An 18937-nucleotide genomic window follows, 5' to 3' on the forward strand; every position below is an offset into this window, starting at 1 on the left:
TATGCTGTTACATTGTAATCAACCTACTGAATGGCCCTTTCTAGGAGAAAACAACACTTCTTTCAAGTGGAGGGAACTGAATGAACAGTCCGTCCTATATGACTGGGGTCCCAGGACTTTCAAGGGAAAGGAAAGCGTGAAGGAACAGTTCTGATTTGAAAGGGAGTAGACCCCAGCAGAATAGCTGCAGGAGAAATAGGGGTGCAGGAGGCTTCTGGAATGGAATCTGGCCAATGGACTTCAGAAGTCGTCTCTGATGCTGAAGTTTTCCTTTTCTGTGATAGCCTCAGGTCTTCAGTAACCTTCCAAGCCACTAGAATCTAGTATCTATGATATTCCATGGGGGCATGATGCAAGGGTCTATGAGAGAGTCCATGTTCGGTTGTGAGTTTGACGTTCTTGGCTTCCAGGCAGTTTCCTTATGAACTCCTATCCTGTGTATTGTCATGTTATAGGATTCAAGGAGTATTTTATATGACATTTGTAAACATGTAAACTCTTACCCTGCTTTAGAAAGAAAACAAGGGGCACCTGGCTGGCTCATTCAGCGGAGCATGTGACTTTTGATCTCCGAGTTCTGGGTTCCAGACCACAGATTACTTAAAAATAAAATCTTTCAAAAAAGAAAGAAAGAAAACAAACTGATGGCATGTGCTATCTTAGAGACTGCTCTTTGATAAGTTTATTTTTGAGAGAGAACGAGAGTGTGAGTGCATATGAGTTGGGGAGGGGCAGAGAGAGAGGAAGAGAGAGAATCGCAAGCAGGCTCCAGACTCAGCACGGAGCCCAATGCCGGGCTGGAACTCACAAATGGGGAGATCATGACCTGAGCCAAAATCAGGAGTTGGATGCTTAACCAACTAAGCCATCCAACTAAAGACTGCTCTTAAAAGAAAAAAAAAAAAATGCCTCTTATCTTTTAAGGAAAGGGCCTCCCTTTAAAGACAAACCTTTCTCACAGAGAACTTTTATCCTGTAAAGTAGATAACCACTCTCATCAAACAAGGAAGCAAACATTCCAGGTTGTTTTGGTTTCTCGCCAATCTCAGTGGCCAGTCCCTGGAGCTGTCCAAGGTTTTATTTCTTCCTCTTCCTCTTCCTGGCCCCTTCAATCACACAAAGAGGCATCAGAGTGAGGAAGAAAAGCACTGACTCTGGAGTCAGACTGCCTAGGTTTGAATTCCAGCACCAGCATTGGACAGCTGAGCAGTCAAATAACCTTTCTGAGCTGTTTCCTCATCTGTCCAAAGAGATGGTAATAATACCTAAAATAAGGTTATTGTGAGGATTTTTAATCAGTTACTCTTTTGAAAATATTTATAATAAGGCCTGGCAAATAGCAAAACAAGGAATCTTTGGGTTCCCTAATTTCTACCATAAATAGATTTAAAACTCACTCATCTACACTTTTGCTTTTGTAAATATTGCCCTGGCAATCAGGAAGACAGAATCTGGGAGCATGAGGAGGTGGAAAGAGTGCTTGCTGAGCTGCGACTTAGGGTGCTAGTCTTGGCTTTGCCATTAACCAAGCTGTGTGATCCTTGTTAACTGACCTCTCTGATCTCACTTTCCTCCTCTGTAAAATGAAGGACTTGAACTTCAGTGGATAACCTCTAGTTATCCTACGGGTTTTGCTAGTCTGTGAATCGCATTCTCCGCTCAACACTCAATTCAGTGACTTGGCTTCCTTGTTTGTAAACTGTAAAAATATTTGGCACCTACCATTAGCCGGAGGGTTATAGCTGGGGAGTAGGCAAGAGATTAGGGACTCACAGTCTAAATGACACCATAGGAACTGGATATATTGTATGGGAGGGATCCGGGCAGAGGGTGGCATTAGCACTTCTTTCTGCAGAGCCTAAACCCTGCCAGACTCACCCGAAGGAGCTGTCACGGTGGGTTTGCTGGAAACCCCGTTCTGCTGGTAAGCTTGCTGGGTCCCGGTCTCCCAAGGACACGGGAAACCTTTGATCAAGAGGCTCGAGAGGCTCAGTACGAGGCGTGAGCGGACGAGAGCTGTGTCAACCCTCTTTTGGCTGTGTCGCCGGTTCTCATCCATCCCGTAGGAGGGACTCTCTCTGTGAGAGGGCCAACCCCCCCCCCCTTCCTCCAGTGTCTGCGATGGGTGTCCCCGCGCCGCGCACCCCCCCCTCCCTCCAGCCCCTCCTTCCTGGCTGCCATAGAAACCGGCCTACGAGGTCCGGGCCCTAGTCCCGGAGCCTGACCGGCCCCTGGCCCCCTCCCCCGGGCCAGCCCCCCGCTCCCTATTGGTCCTCCGGGGAAACGCTGCGGGGCGCCTCTGTCCCCGCTGCAGAGCCCGAGCCGGGGCCAGCGGGCGGGGTTTGCCGGGGCCGCTGTCGGTCAGGTCCGCGGTCCCTGACAGCTCAGGGAGCCTCCCGCGTGGCCGCGGCGCCCGCCACCCACGCACCTCCCGCGCCGCGCCCGCTTCAGCTCCAACCGTCCCCAGCTCCTGGCCCCGCGCAGCCGAGTCCGTGAGCCGGGCTCGCCACGAAGGTAAGCGAGGGCCGCGGGGCTCGCAGCCAGCACCTCCACCCCTCCCGCCCCTCCTCCCCCAGGCTGCTGACCTGGTGGCGGGGGGAGAGGGGGGTGGCTGCGAGCAGCGCCCGTCCCCGGCAAGCCGAGGGGGAAAAGGGGGCACGGCTCCCGGAGGGGCGAGGGCGCGAGCTGGGCGCGGGAGAAGGGCAGGCGCTCCCAGGGGCGAGCGCGAGCAGAGGGCGTTGTAGCCGGAGGCGCAGGCGAGCCGGTACCCGTGCAGTGTGCGGCGCTCCTGGGTCTGCGCGCGCGTGTGTCCCCGCGTCCCGGCACCGTGCGGGCCCCCGCGTCGGAGTGCGCGCCTGCACCGGAGCCCGGGAGGGCGGCTTCGCGCCCGGCCCGGCGCGCACCTGGCGCGGGGACCCGAGCCCCAGGACGTGAGCCCAGGTGGGGACCTGCGTGACCCGGACTGGCAGAGAGGGCGCTGACAGCGAACGGCTGTGGCCCACCACACCCCACACCACGACGCTCCCTAAAGAATCGTGCTTTTTTAAAGACTGTACGAGTAAGGAGGAACCTCGTCTCTTCCCGGATGTCCCTTCGGGAGTATTAGGAGCTCCAGGATGACCAGGAAAGAATGGCAACGGGGTCTGTAAAATGACATTTCTGATCAGCTTTTGTGTTCCCGACACAACACCTGGGCAGATGGAGAGGTCAAAGTAACAGATAAAGGTGCTCTTGGGGCAGCAAAGATTCAGCCTTCCGCATTTTTTCCTTCCCTTCCTTCCCTCCCTCTTCTTCCTCCCTCCTTGCCTCTCCTCCCCCTACCCCCTACCCCCGTTTCACCCCCCCCACCCGCGTTTTCGTCCTCCAGAGTTTAGTAGACAAGAGGGTTCTCTGTTAGACCCACCCTCCCCCACCCCACTTCTCATCCCGTTTCAAAATGGGAGCAAATGAACCACATTCTTAGCTCTTACCCGTGCAATTCAGACAAGTTTGGAAATTAAACAAATCGCGTTTGCACTCGAGTCCGCGGGAATCCAAAAGGGAAACAAACAAAACCAGACCGAAAAATCTGTTCCAAGTTAAGTCAAGATTTCAACGCGGGATCTAAAAGGAGTATTTGTGTATGGCAATACGTTGTGTGTGTGTGTTTTAATGTTTGAAAAATATGTATCACTCAAGCTTGCATCATCAGTATTCAATGTGATTCACAGAAGCGCTTCAAAAGATGGTTTCTGTTAGTGTTGCAAAAAGCACTTCTAATTTTGGTTGCCATGGTAACCGAAGAAGTTGCCCCGCGCCGTTGATGCGCAGCCTGGCTGGAACCAGGAATTGTTCGTGAGATCTCCTCACGTCCCCTCATGTCACCATGGTAATAATAAATGAGCTTATAAGATACTTGTTTCTTTTCCTTAAAATACTAAAGCCCAAGCATGTTGTTTTCAAATTTTATCTTTCCAGAGTTTGCAATTTGTGACACAGATCTTCCTTCTTAGACAACTGAGTGTAAACACTGCCCTCCAGCCAATCAACCCCGCTGGCCCAGCTCTCTTCCCACAGCTGCTGCAATAAGGGGGGAAGCATGAAGGAGAGGAGTGTTTGGTGTTAAAGGAATCCCGGCCTTGCACCACATCCCCCTCCCCATTTAGCGTTTTATAATTTGGAGTCCTAATCAGCTCTCTAATTAGGAGATGGGGAATGTGGGTGGGGGTCCCAGAAAGAGGTGAATGGAGGAAAAGCTAAGTCCTGCTCTCCATGGACTCCTGTTTTGTGCGCCGTTGAATTTGCCTCATGGGTTTATTTTTGGCTTGACCACTGTTAAGTGGTGAGCCTGGAAAAACCTGTAGAGAGGCCTTCTTCTGTGTTAGGAAAAAATGTGGATTGGATATTTAGTTTGAGGTGTGCGCTTTTTTTCTAGTAACTACACTGCATTTAAAATAAAGGCAGGTTTGTATGAAATCTAAATTTCCCAGTAATAACAACATGTAGGCCATAGAGCCCTCTATGCTCTTGATTTAGCCTGAGGTTTTCAATTAAGATGGATTAATTTGGGGGAAGCAGTAGCATCATTCAGATACTTTTCAGTAGCAAATGTTGGTGTCTTCAAAGAACTATAATCCTTTATACAGTACATCCACAATTCCTGAGCAGTGAATCCTATAAAATCAATTTTGTACATTGATGGCACATGATTGGGAAGTTTGGAAGCTCCTAGACTTACAGTTTTAAGAGAAGAAAAAAAAATACTTCATCTTAGTAGGTTAATGTTTATAGCCAAATACGTAGGTTCATTTTGAAGAATTTAAAAATTAAAATATAACGTGAAATCCACCTTCATTTTTTGAGTCTCATTATGGTATTTCTCTAAGGACTAAAAAAACCTCAATTCATTGGCTGATTTTCTTTCGGTTGCTGAAAGGACCAGCTGTTTACAAAACTAGTCTCATTCTATTGTTGCCATGTCCTATCATCATTCTTTAAAAAGTTTTTGTGGAGAAAATAATTGTTTTTTACTTGCTTAATTTTTAAGAACCTCTGGCTCTTTCTTATCAAATATTCTAATGGCTCTGTAAAACACCTCTCCTTGGTATTTTCTATACAATGAAATGCATCAGACAGTCCTTAGATCCTTCTAGGCCCCCCAACCCCCACCCAGCTCTTCAAAATGGAGCCCCAGTCTGAACCAGTTCTTTCCTAGTCCTGACATACACCAGCATTCTGAGATTTCCCTTCACTTCCTTTTTGTCCCCATTCTCTGTTCTCTGGTTTTCCTCTGTGTTAGTTTACTGCTTCATTTTCTGAAGCACCCACTTTGGTAGCTTCTTAAGAAAGAGTTATGGGAAATAAAATTTTGAGACCTTGCATGTCTGAAAATGTCCTTATTTTACTCTTGCACTTAATTGATGGTTTGCTTGGGTGTAGGATTGACTGGAAATTAATTCCTGTCAATTTTGGAAGGTATCGGTTAATTGTTTTCAGCTTTCAATGTTGCTGAAAGTTCAATGCTATTCTGATTCTTGATTCTTGTCATGATATCTATTTTTTTTCTGTCTGGAACCTTGTAGGATTCTCTCATTGTTTTGTGAAGTTTCACTAAATATGAACTTGCTTTCTACAGATTATGTTTCTCTACCTACTGGTCCTGAGGAACTTGTATCCTGCTCTTCTGGGGAATTAATGATATAGACATACTTGGAAAATCATTCCATTTTATTGGTTACTTTTCATTGTCACATATTGATTATTCTTGGTTGCATCAACTCAAGATATTTAGTTTTGAATACTTGGTTGCTGCTCTTGGGAATCATGCATGCTGCCAGGCCATCCTGCATTCCATTTCTGTTTTCTTACCACTTTTTGTCTTTTAACAATGATCAGTGCTCTCATTCGTATAGGGTCCTACCCTTAGCTCTACAAATAGTTTTTATATTCTTTGTGTATTTGCTTTATGGGACATGTTGGTTTTACAATTAAATTAGAGCACAGCGACAGTACATTTGCTGTGGACTAATCAATGATGTGATGGCCAAGTCTAAAATAATGAGGCATCCTCCATGCCAACCATTGGTGACCTGCAAGGTAAATATTTCTCTAGAATGTAGACTTGTTCACCCTCTTGTTTTGCATGCGAGGCAACAAATCCAGAGATATTAAGTGTGCGGTCATTTCTCCGGAGTCCCTTTTATTTATTTATTTATTTTAGGGTCAACAATGCATTTTATTATACATCTTAGATTTGTACATTTCACATATGCTTTTAAAGCTTCAATTAACAGACAATATAAAACAAATATATATATATGTAGCAGTGGTTCTCAGGCACAAAATGTAGGAGGAGACTGGAGCATGTTTTTCCCCTTAACACAGAGTGAATATTCTGAACCCAAATAGTGAAATGTTTCCATCTGACCTAGCTGCCTTTTTGATTGAATTTTATTACACTGAACTGCTTTAGTAGGCACGATGTTGCTAACAGGAAACAATGAGACTCAAATTTGTAACCTGTATTTTCTTGAAGTCTGTAAGACCTAAATGATTACTTTTCTCCCGATAGAGCTCCAGGATCATCCCGTGAAAATAATATTGCCCCTAACATATCTGGAACATCAGCCTCAGAACCACTGCCCATGGTTATTCAACGTCTTCAGGCCTCACAGGATGAGGTAATGGTATGATGGATTTCTTCTCAGTGTTTCTGGAAGGTGCTTTCCTCATATCATAAGCGTCCTCATCACGTTCCCTGTTGCTGGCCAAATAGTACTCTATGACTGTCCCGTACACGCTGTAGCCCGACTGCTTGTACATGTTGACTGCAACTTGGTTAGATACTCTTACAAAGAGATCAACAAAAAATCCACCCTTTCTTTCTGAAGTCTCCTCTAATAACTCCATAAGTTTAGCAGCCAAACCAAGGCATCGAAATTCTGGGGGGGGGGGGGACGGACAGAGAGAGCCGTGACATGCCCGTGCCATTCTTCCCTAGCTTCAGAGCCTTCTGCTTTACCCGTGATCTAACCCGTTAACTCTCCACCAGGTGTCTCTGCAATGATGAAATACCCTGGCCAGTGGGCGAGGTACTGTAAGTAAAAAGGAATCCGTTACATTTCTGTAGGTGGATCTAAGTTAATGTTGTCGAAGCGGAACAGGTCGTTGCACGTGAAGGCCCAGAGTGTGGTCATCGGCCGCCTCCTAGGCCAGCTCGCCGGGATCCCCACCTGCCCTGCCTGAAGTCGTTCTGCCCTGACTCCCTTTTAAACACTCATTCTTTTACCCAGCCTCCTCTCTCTCCTTGGTTACTTTGTCATATATTCTTTTTTCATTTTTAAAGTTTACCTATTTATCTTGAGAGAGAGAAAGAGGTAGAGGGAGGGAGGGGCAGAGAGAGAAGGAGAGAGAGAGAACCCCAAGCAGGCTGTGCACCGTGAGCACGGAGCCCTTATGTGGGGCTCAAACCCACCAACCATGAGATCATGACCTGAACCAAAATCAAGAGTCAGAGGCTTAGCTCATTGAGCAAACCAGGCTCTCCTCTGTTCCTTTCTTTAAACCTGTTTTCTTTATTATAAAGAAATATTCTACTTCTTTGTTATAAACTATGTATCATAAAACAATATATATTCCACAGGTAGCAAGAAGTAGTTGTTAAGTCTTATTTAGTTTTGAAAATAAATTTTATAGTTAACATACAGTGTCATATTAGTTTCAGGGGTACAGTATAGTGATTCAGTAATTCTGTGCGTTACCTAGTGCTCACCACAAGTGCTCTCTCTAATCCCCATCACCTATTTCACCCATCCCCCTGTCCACCTCCCCTCTGGTAACCATCAGTTTGTTCTCTATGCCAAGGCTGTTTCCTGGTTTCTCTCTCTCTCTTTTCTTTGCTCATTTGTTTCCTAAATTCTACATGAGTGAAATCATATGGTATTTGCCTTTCTCTGACTGACTCACTTCACTTAGCAGTATATTATCTAGCTCTATCCATGTCATTGCAAATGACAAGATTTCGTTCTTTTTATGGCTGAATAATATTCCATTGTATATACATATGCCATTTCTTTATCCATTCATCTATTGATGGACACTTGAGCTGCTTCCATAATTCGGCTATTGTAAATAATGCTGCTACAAACATACAGGAGCATGTATCCCTTTGAATTAATGTTTTTGTATTTTTGGCATAAACACCCAGTAGGGTGATTTCTGGACTGTAAAGTAGTTCTATTTTTAACTTCTTGAAGAACCTCCATACTGTTTTCCACAGTGGTTGTACTGGTTTGCATTCCCACCAACAGTACACGAGGGTTCCTTTTTCTCCACATCCTCACCCACACTTGTTGTTTCTTGTGTTTTACTTTAGCAAGTGAAAGTATCTCTCATTGAGGTGTGAGGTGATATCTCATTGTAGTTTTGATTTGCATTTCCCCGATGATGAGTGATGCTGAGCATCTTTTCATGTGTTTGTTGGCTATCTGGATGTCTTCTTTGGAGAAATGCCTATTCATGTCTTCTGTCCATTTTTTAATCAGATTATTTGGGTTTTTTTTGAGTTGTATAAGTTCTTTATATATTTTGGATATTAACCCCTTATTGAACGTGTCATATGCAAGTATCTTTTCCCATTCAGTGGGTTACCTTTTAGTTTTGTGGATTGTTTCCTTCACTGTGCAGACGCTCTTTATTTTGATGTAGTCCTAATAGTTATACATTTGCATAGGGGTTAAGTCTTAATTCCGGAAATAGCTTTGCTGTATTTGAATCCTGGCTCTGTGACTTACTTACTATAAATGTGACCGTGGGCACATAGTTTGATCTCTTTGTGCCTCCCTTTTTTGGGCATAATAACAGCAGGTACCTTCTAGGATTGTTGTAAGACTTAAATGAGTTGGCTCATGTAAAGCTCTTAGAATGGTGCCCGGCACAAAATAAATGTCATTGGTGCTAGTGTTATTGTCAAAAATACAGAAATAAATGTTAAAATGAAAGAAATAATCATGTATAAATCTCTCTCTAATCCTGTGTATAATCCCAGCTAGAGAGATTATCATGGTTAACATTTCAGAGGGTTGTTTTTGGTAGTTAAAAACAAAGAAAAAAAATTGACATACCATACATACAATTTTATTTGTTGCTCTTTCCATTTATCTTTATGTTTTGAGCTTTTTGCCTTGTTGTTGGATAGTTAGTATTCTCTGTATGACATATTTGTTTTCTTTTCTGTATTGATCCTAACACAGAGCCTTACAAATTAGGCCCTCAATAAGTACTAATTGTCTGGGAAGCCAGCCCTTTCTTCTGGACCCTTTGGGCTTGGGGCAGGTGTAAAGAGAGTTCCTCCCATCATGAATTTGAGAAGTCCCCCTGCAACTAAGACAGGTCTTATCTTTTCCTACGCAATAAAAGCATTCTGGAGATGGCACCTGAAAAGTGTGGATTCAGCAGAATGAGGGAATACTCGTGTGAAAATATGATGGAGGAGTGGGGGGTGGCATGGACAAGAACCTGAATGGAAGTAGCGAGGCATGACTCAGTAGGGCCACCAAGCTGGGAGGTGTGGATCTTGGCACATGCACAGCAAAGGCCAAGAGAAATGGCCTGATGTTTTGGTTTTTCCTCGCAGCCTCAGTGATTAGTTGAGGCTAGGAAGCCAGTGAGAAAGCTTCTGTGTATAGACACTTCCAGAAGTCCAGCCTGCTTTGATCTCCCCCATCTCCTTCTGAGAGATCTGACCCAGTTTGGCTCTTCCACAGTACATGACAGTCGCCTGCCTGCTTTCCTCACACAGGACACGTGTGGCCAGAAACAGTCACTTAGCAACTCTTTCACGGTTTTGGAATTAAGCCTTGAGCAGCCCCAGTGAGGATTCGTGTCTCCTCAGAGCACTGCATGTAGCATGGAGGCAAATTTATGTTGGCGTTTTTGTGTTCTGTCATTTGCACATGCCAGAGAGTTACTATATCCCAGGAAGCAAAGATGTTATTCAGAAGAGTGTGGACTGGGTGGCTGGCTGTGGCCGGAGACATTTAACAGTTCATTTAGAGGAGTACTTCTGTCTTGCTTAAACTCAGGCTTCCTTAAGCATCACCCTTTCTGGGGGCACCTGGGTGGCTCAGTCAGTTAAGTGTCGACTTCAGCTCAGGTCATGATCTCGCGGTTCGTGGGTTCGAGCCCCGCGTCAGGCTCTATGCTGACAGCTCAGAGCCTGGAGCTTGCTTCAGATTCTGGGTGTCTGTCTCTCTCTCTCTCTGCCCTCCTCCACTTGCACTCTGTCTCTCTCGCTCTCTCTCTAAAAAATAATCATTAAAAAAATTAAAAAGAAAAAAGAATCACTCTGTGCAGCACATAACACCCATGTGAGAACCATTCTGTGTGGTCTGGTGGCTACTGTCTGGCAAGGAAGGTCAAAAAGATTTACCAAAGCTCTAAAACAATTGCATTGGTTAATATCTATAGAAAACAGGACATGACACTTTCAAAGGTTACTATATAGCAATGCTAAGTAAGGATGCTCTTGGCTTAAACCTGTTTGTCACACTGCTAGAATATTCAGTGAGTTGCAGATCAATGACTTAAAATTCTTTTGTTCAAGATTTTGTGCAAAATGCTAGATTATTTTGTGAACGTTGCCCACAGAGACAACGATTCAAATACAGACTATTAGTTCCATTCTTGGTTAACAAAGTACACTCTGATCATACTTATTGAATCACGAGGAATCCTTTTAAAGCCTTTTAGGGGCGCCTGGGTGGCTCAGTCGGTTAAGCGTCCGACTTCAGCTCAGGTCACGATCTCACGGTCCGTGAGTTCGAGCCCCGCATCGGGCTCTGGGCTGATGGCTCAGAGCCTGGAGCCTGCTTCCGATTCTGTGTCTCCCTCTCTCTCTGACCCTCCCCCGTTCATGCTCTGTCTCTCTGTCTCAAAAATAAATAAACGTTAAAAAAAATAAATAAATAAAGCCTTTTAAACTTGGGGTGCCTAGATGGCTCAGCCGGTTAAGCATCTGACTCATGATTTCAGCTCAGGTCATGATCTCACGGTTTGTGAAATTGAGCCCCGCATCAGGGTCTGTGCTACAGTGTGGAGCCTGCCTGGGGTTCTCTCCCCCCTTCCCCCCCAGCTCATGCACTCACACACACACTCTCTCAAAATAAATAAATATTTAAAAAATAAGAAAGCCTTTTAAACTTTTCTGAGCTTTTAGTTTAGACAAATACTCCTCGGACATAATCAACACCACCAGTTCGTGAGCTGGTGTAGAAAGCGAAGAGGTACAGATTTGCTCACCCTTTATATAAATGCCTTAAATTCAACAAGACATTTTAATTTTTTTTAACGTTTATTCAATTTTGAGACAGACAGAGCACAAACGGGGGAGGGGCAGAGAGCGAGGAGACACAGAATCTGAAACAGGCTCCAGGCTCTGAGCTGTCTGCACACAGCCCGATGTGGGGCTCGAACCCACAAACCATGAGATCATGACCTGAGCCGAAGTCCGTTGGTTAACCAACTGAGCCACCCAGGTGCCCCAACGATACATTTTTAGATGCCGCGTTTCCCTGTTTTCCTCACCTACGTTTCCTTACCTTAGTACTTGCTTGCCTTCAGGCCTCATCTGCTTCAGGAAGTTTTCCCTACACATTCACGACATGCTAGCTGTTCTCTGAGCACCCACTCTCCTGTGCGCATCTCTAGCCAACTGCTTTGTCCATTATATTTAACTGGTCTGTTTAGGTATCTACTTTGTCCCGCCAGCGGATGACTTATTCACATCCACATGACTCTTGGCGAGCACCTCAGACGGTTGGCATAAAGTAGGCAGGCACTTAAAAATAATGTTTGCTCAACTGGACATTTCATTGATGTTGACAGAATCTTCCATAATAGAGTGTGAAGGTAGCGAGCTCACATTGCTTAGGGTGGCAAGAAGGTCAGGGAGAATCATCTCGCTTTCATCCTTCTTTCTAGCAACATCTTTTCGGGGGATTGCCTGCGACACTCACGGCTCCTGCTCGTGAGACCAGGTAACACAGCAGCATCTGTTGTGTGTGAGGCACAGGCTCTGAGGTCAGAGAGGCCTGAGCTGGAAATCCAACTGATATTTCTTGCCTGTACAACTTTGGACAAGTTATCAAGTCCTTCTTGCGTTCAGTTTCTTCATCGTAAAAATGAGGGTAAATTGCAGGCACCTTTCAGGGCGGTTGTAAGGATTAAAGAAAATCTGTATCAACTAATTGGAACCAAATAATAGTAGCTATTCTAAGTTAAGGATGCTTTTGGCTGCAAGGAATAAAAAGAGGTCTGTTAGCTTGGCTAAAAGAGGTTTATTTTCACGTAGAAAAAGAGATCTAGATAGGTGTCTTGGTCTGCTCAGGCTGCCATAACAAAATACCATAAAATGGGACCCTTAAACAACAGAAACTGATTTTCTCACAGTTCTGGAGGTGGGAAGTCCGATACCAGGGTGCCAGCACGCTCGGGTTCTGATGAGCACCGTCTCTGTCTTTTAGATGGCCACGTTCTTGCTGTGTCCTCACATGGCAGAGAGAGGGAACTCTCTGATCTCCTAAGGACACGAATCCCATCGTGGGGGCCCTACCCTTGTGGCCTTATCTAAACCTAAATCCTGTCTCCAAATATCAACACACCAGGGCTTAGGGCATCAACGTGTGAATTCTGGGGAAGACACAATTCATATATAGCGAGAAATCATTGATAGGTTTGTTTTAGTTGCCATCAGAGACCTAGTTTATTGCTATCTTTCTGCTCTGCCATTCTTCCTCTTGCTCTCATGGTTATCATTTCAGTGTGTTTAGCTGGCCACGAAACCTCCAGACAAGGTCCACACAGGAAGAAAGGGAAAGGAGCTGGGCCACTTACAACTATGCCATTTTATGGGGAAGCATAAGATATTGAAAATCCCTTACTAAGGTCCCATTTGCCAGAACTGTGTCTCCAGGCCAGCCCTAGCTGTCGGGGAGAAAGAGCACGCGGGCTTCCAGCTTCTATAGCAGAAGTTGAGGAAGGGAGAAAAGAGTTAGTAAAGATGTTGAGTGAGCCAGCCAGCAGTGTTTGCCACACTCGTCACTTATTGATAGGGTGCTCATATGTCCCAGTTTGCCAGCGACAGCCCTGGTTTGCACCTGTTGTCCCAGTGTGATTATTAATAGCAACCCCTTCTATTCTCAAAAATGTCTTGGTTTGAATGACAAATGCTATGTTCGTTCCACTTATTAAGCGCTTGCTATTTACTGTAGGCTCTTATTAAATGGTAGTTACTAGTAAGATAGAAGGCAACCATACGATAAATAATAAGCCAAGATTACATGTGGCGAATGCCTGTGATGCCACTTCGTAATATGGGATACAATACTACGATACTGATTTGGCCTAGGAGTGTTTTGAGGACCGATGATGCAGACTAGAAAGCCACTTACATATTAAGGCAGATATACTTTTCTGCCATCACAAAATTTATCAGAGAAATTTTGCATATCAGAAGAAACATTATTTTATCTTCTAGATTATTCTCTTGTGGAGAATGTAGTAGAGTGTGACCTTGGGCTATTTAGTAATAAAGCCTTCCTTAATCAGGAGAAAATATTTGTATCTTCCAAATATTCTTTCGAGTTGATTTAAAATAAAACTATTTACTTAACTGTTTATTTTTTTTCCCCTTAGCTCGGTTTTAAAATCCTAACAATTTGTTTTACAAATGCATATATTCTGTTGGGCTGACAGTGGAAACAAACAAATTAAAGAAATTTGGTTCTTGTTTTGTCCCTGGCCACCAGTTAGTAAGTCTCTTTCCTCTCTGGATCTGTTTCTCATATACAAAGTGAGAGATGAAATAATCGTGGGGGGTCCTCTACTTTGTGTTCCTAAGAGTCCATGAGTGTGTTTGGGTCATCAAGGGAAACCAGGAAACAGCCAATCAGCTTGCGGCCTCAGGTCACTTTGGTCTGAAGATGTGTTAAGAAGTAAGACTGCAGAGGAAAACTGACATGAGGTCACAAAGCGCATGCATATCCATCCAGCCAAGCATCTTGCCGTTCATTTTTGGCAGAAGGAAGGCATTTCCTAAACAGCATGGAAGGTCAGTGGTACTTGATGGGCTGGAGGGAAGAAAGACACGGAAGGAAAAGACTTGTTTTATTCCGGGTTCTGAATTCTTTACACGTTCAATGACCTAACATCTCTGGTCCAAGGAGCAGAGTGGCCGTGAGGCGTAACTCACCTGTCCCTGGGTTTGTGTTTGAGAAATTCTAGCAGTACGTCACAGGTTAATAGTTTTGACACAGTGTGCTGTTGGTGGTTCAACTCCAGCCCTCCCACTCCCATTCTGCTCTTATAGGTATCCCCCGCTTTTCTAAGTTCACATTACACCATCCCGCTTTTACCAAAAAACCTACATCGGTACCTGTTTTCACTCACCGAGAGAAATCTGCAGAAGATTTTGGCTTTTATGAAAAAAAGGCAAAAAGTGAACATGCATTCAGCATCGGCTTTGCCGCGAGCCTCTATGGGGACAGTACACCCGGAACAGTGGCAGAGGCCACACCGAGCTCCTTCCTCGGGAACTACACTGGGCACACGAGCATCACAGAGCTTTGAGCTGTTGTCTGTGAGCATCTGTGCTTTGTCACAATTTATTTTGAGCATCTGCTAGCAAAACGTGTCCCAAAGGATTAGAAAAGCCCAAGAAGGGTATTTTGGGGGTCTGGGAATGCTAAAAAAAAATCCCATAAAAATGAATGGTAATGGCTCCTTCACTTTTCTGCCATTTCAGCTTATGAAAGGTTTCATACGAACCCTCTACTTTTGGAAAGTGGGGGAAAGCTTTATCTCCTTTCTAAATGACACCACCAATGTTCTACAACCTTAGTTCCTTATTACTTTTATTTTTGAAATGAAAGATTTAGAATCTAGATCATTTGCCTGCTCAGTCAACCCAACCAATTTTTGTTTAGATTTTCTCATGGGAAATAATGTTATCAAATAGCTGAAGAGATTAAGCATTCCAATGTCCTTCTGCCACTTTTAGGAGTAACTGCACCCTGGATTTTGATATCTAGGTTGCTTGTTGAAACAGCGATGCCTGATTGATATCTTCAAGGTTCTAAGGACTGCTGTTCTGAGGTCATTCCACGCTCCCCATCCCTGACCACCTTCAGTGTGGTTGGCAATTATTTTGGAGTTTTTTTTTTCTCCTTATAAGTCCTCATTGGCACTTCCTTTCCTACCTTATCTTCCCCCTTCCTAAAAGCTCATTTACTTTTATGAAATCTTCCTTAGGTAGATTTTGATTTTCTCAACTTTTTTTTCTTTAGTTTTTTTAAAATGTTTATTTATTCTGACAGAGAGACAGAGTGCGAGTGGCGGAAGGGTTGAGAAAGAGGCAGACGCAGAATCTGAAGCAGGCTCCAGGCTCTGAGCTGTCAGCACAGAGCCCAGCATGGGGCTCAAACCCACAAACTGAGATCATGACCTGAGCCAAAGTCAGATGCTTAACTGACTGAGCCACCCAGACACCCCATCTCAACTTTTCAACTTGTCAGGTTTACAGTCATCTGCTGAACATTTCCTGCTTTAGCTAATTCATGGAAATGCTGAAAAAGATTCCCCCCAGTTCCATGCCCAGTACAACTCATTGCCTTGTCCAAAATTGCTCAAAACTCTGGGTTTCTGCGGCTCTTCTGAACCACCCATATGTAATAGTTTTGCTCATACCTCTTTTAGAAGGTTTAGATGTTTGCAGTACCAGTCTATGTTGTGAAATTCAAACAGGTCTGTTTGCACGTAGGTGCCATGGAACAAAAGACCAAATATACCGTTTTAAGCATACCACCACGCAAAAACAGAGAACAGTAGAGATTTCGACTGAAATCCCTTAGGCTTATAGGTTCGTTTGGGGGAGAGTTTACATCTTTATGATGTTGAGCATTCCTTTACTAAACATGGTGTCTTTCCATTTATTAGAACTTCTTTTATGTTCTCCCATAAGCTTTCATAATTTTCCTAATTTATGTCTCTCTCAGCTCCTTTATTGGATTTATGCTTAGGTTTCTCAGGAATTTTATTGCTACTCTTGTCAATGGAATATATATTATTTCTTTATTGTTACCAGAGTATTATTGGTGAATACGAATGTTATTGGATTTACATTAATCTTGTATCTAGAAACACTGTTAAACCTACTTATTAGTTCTAACGGTTTCTGAGTAGGGACTCTGGGATTTTCTATGTTTAAAATATGTGTCTGAAAATAAGAATAATTTTATTTCTTTCTTTTCAATATTTAGTTATCGTCTTCTTTCATTGGCTAGAGGTTCCAATAAACATTGAATAGAAGCAGTACTGGAAGGCATCCTTGTTTTCTTCCTGACTTTGTAGGAAGAGACAGCTTGTTTTTTTTTTTTTTTAAGTTTATTTATTTTGAGAGAGACAGAGATAGCACGAGTGGGGGAAGGGCAGAGAAAGAGAGGGAGAGAGAGAGAGAATCCCAAGCAGGTTCCATGCCGCCAGCGCAGAGCCTGGTGTGGGGCTTGAGCCCACAGAGCCGTGAGATCATGACCTGAGCCAAAACCAAGAGTTGGACATTCAACTGACTGAGCCACCCAGGCACCCCAAGACTGCTTCTAATATTGAGCCACTTAAAAAGATATTTGCTATAGGTCTTTGGTAGATAGACTTAAGTTGTTTGAGCAAGTTCTCCTCTGCACCTAGTTTGCTGATATTTTATTAATGAGTGTACAGTTTTAGCAAATGCTTTTTCTGCACCTGCTGAGATACCCTTTTGATTTTCTCCTTTAATTAATTTATGTGCTTAATAAAATTCATACATCTTCTACTGTTAAGCAAGGCTTATATTCTTGAGAGACATTTTATTGAGAGATGCCTTTATAGATATATTGTTGGATTTGATTTAGTACTACTATTTTATTTTACATTTTTGATATCTATGGTTAGGGAGTGAAATTGGCTTATAATTTCACTTTCTTGTAGAGGCTGCCAAACTTTCAATCGGTATTGTATTCCAAAATGACCTGAGTTGTGGTTGTAGCTTAAAGTATAGCTTGTTTTTTCTATGGCATGTACATGTATAGCAAGGATTGCTCTTATTTATTTATAACCTCCTTTGAGGCATTTGGACTCATTTAGCAATAATGATAATAATCATGACCCATTTTGAACTTTCTCACTATAGGTTGTCATTCAAAAGCACAGAGTTATCTAGAGTTTCATCAAGTCAATTTGGCTACTTTGCAGTGGTGATAAGCCCATCACGAAGCTGGGAATGAAGAAAAAATTAATTTGTGTATTAACTGTTACTGATGTTGATCGGGCCCAGTGGTTTATCCAAAAACAAAGAATACTCCTTTCTGATTCTCCTGCCTGCCCTCGCTACTATGGCTGATTCATGTCATGCCCAAGTCTGGACTTCGTGGTGGTTGCTGGTTCCCTAGAGCATTAAGTTCCACAGTAATATACAGCAAATAGAGGCAGCAAATGGAGTCAGGTAGGCTTGGGTCCCTTGCTCTCCCTGCTACTTGCCAGCTCTTTGAGTTTGGACAAAGTCTTTCACCTCTCTAAAATGTTAGTTATTCATCAGTGCAACGGGAATTTTAATATCATCAAACAGAGTTTGTTATAATGATTAAATCCATAACAGAGTGCAGTATCTGGTATAGTGTAAACGCTTAAAAGAAGTACCTTTATTTTTTCACTGTTAGAATGAATAAAATGCTAACGATACTATGCTAACACCAACTGAAAGTGTGGCTTCTTTCAAATGTCCTTCAGAAGGTGCTATTAGTTTGCAGTTTACAAGTTTCTGTTACAGTGCCTTTCATATATTATGTCTTAATCCTTTTTCTTTTAAAAAATATTTATTTGGTGCCTCTCATATCCTAGGGTTAGATGCTGGGGAATATTGAAGACATGAGATAAATAAGCAGCAGAGATCAGTCTAGAGAGACAAAATACAATTAGAATATGAACTGATAGAACGTAAGATGTGGGATATCAAGATGGAACATAAGATATGGGAATATCAAGATTGAACTCAGTGGGACTGAGGAAGAAGCAACTAACTGTCTAGGTAAGTAGAGCAAAGAAAACATGAAGAAGGTCATATTTCAGTAGGGTCTTAAAGGCTGAAAGAGGTAAGGAGCAAATGTGTTCCAGTCCCAGCAAGCTAGGTAGGTAAAACTACCCCGGCAGGAAAAAGATAGTTTATGATAGGAAAGGTAAAACTTTAGGAATAAATTGCATAATTGATTCTGATCTCAGAACTTCCCTTCAGGGCTGGATATTTAACTATGAGTCTGAGCCTGTGGGAAGGAGAGCAGGGATGCCTTGGAACCCTGGGTAAACACTGACCCTCTGGTGTCCTGGAGGTAAGATTTAATTCACTGCTAATTAGTGTTGGCTTTGGCTCCCTTGGGGAAGTATAAACATAAAGAAGGAAAGGAGTGGGGAGAAGGGCAAAAGGCAAGTGCATGGATGTGTATTTTGCAGAACTGCTCTGGAGGAATTGAGACGTGCAGAGAAGGTCTTGAAAATAGAGCAGAGATTATTTCGCATGCTTTAAAATAAAGCAAATTCTGCTGGAGGCTGCTAACATATCACACCCTAAAAATAAAAACAAAGGAATATGGAGCCTTTTTTATTCTTACTGTGATCATTTTAACCTTCCAAAAGGAAGCCATAATTGGGCTGTTTTTATTGTCTGTGGGCTGGAGCAAATGCTGGTCTGTAAACATTCTGATGCTTCCAACTCAAATAGCCTTCTTAGGAATGTCTACCCACATTTGAGGTGTGCTTCACTGGGAACCTTAGAATGTTCTAGAAAAACAACAGGGCATCTCACCAAACCCACAATGTTTCAGAAATTTTCCAGCCAGAGTTATTCCGGCTGGGGGCACATGTAACAAATGTGCCCTTG

General features: G+C 43.4%; 1 protein-coding gene and 1 pseudogene across 2 annotated transcripts in view; one reads left to right on the forward strand and one right to left on the reverse strand.

Annotated features, from left to right (window-relative positions):
• Nucleotides 1-2316: 2316 nt before the first annotated feature.
• Nucleotides 2317-18937, forward strand: part of NIM1K (NIM1 serine/threonine protein kinase) — a 65904-nt gene continuing 49283 nt past the window's right edge. Inside the window, exon 1 of one of the 2 annotated variants that reach the window (XM_086678267.1) lies at nucleotides 2317-2514. The gene's annotated coding sequence lies outside the window, so the exon portion shown is untranslated. Of the gene's footprint in view, nucleotides 2515-18309; nucleotides 18390-18937 lie in introns of those variants that run through there. The other variant, XM_086678281.1, reaches the window with a different exon arrangement.
• LOC147584098 (N-alpha-acetyltransferase 20 pseudogene) lies at nucleotides 6529-7175 on the reverse strand (annotated as a pseudogene).

This window comes from Puma concolor, chromosome A1 (assembly GCF_028749965.1).
Source record: "Puma concolor isolate L17-30 chromosome A1, mPumCon1.1.hap2, whole genome shotgun sequence".
Taxonomy (NCBI): Eukaryota; Metazoa; Chordata; class Mammalia; order Carnivora; family Felidae; genus Puma; species Puma concolor.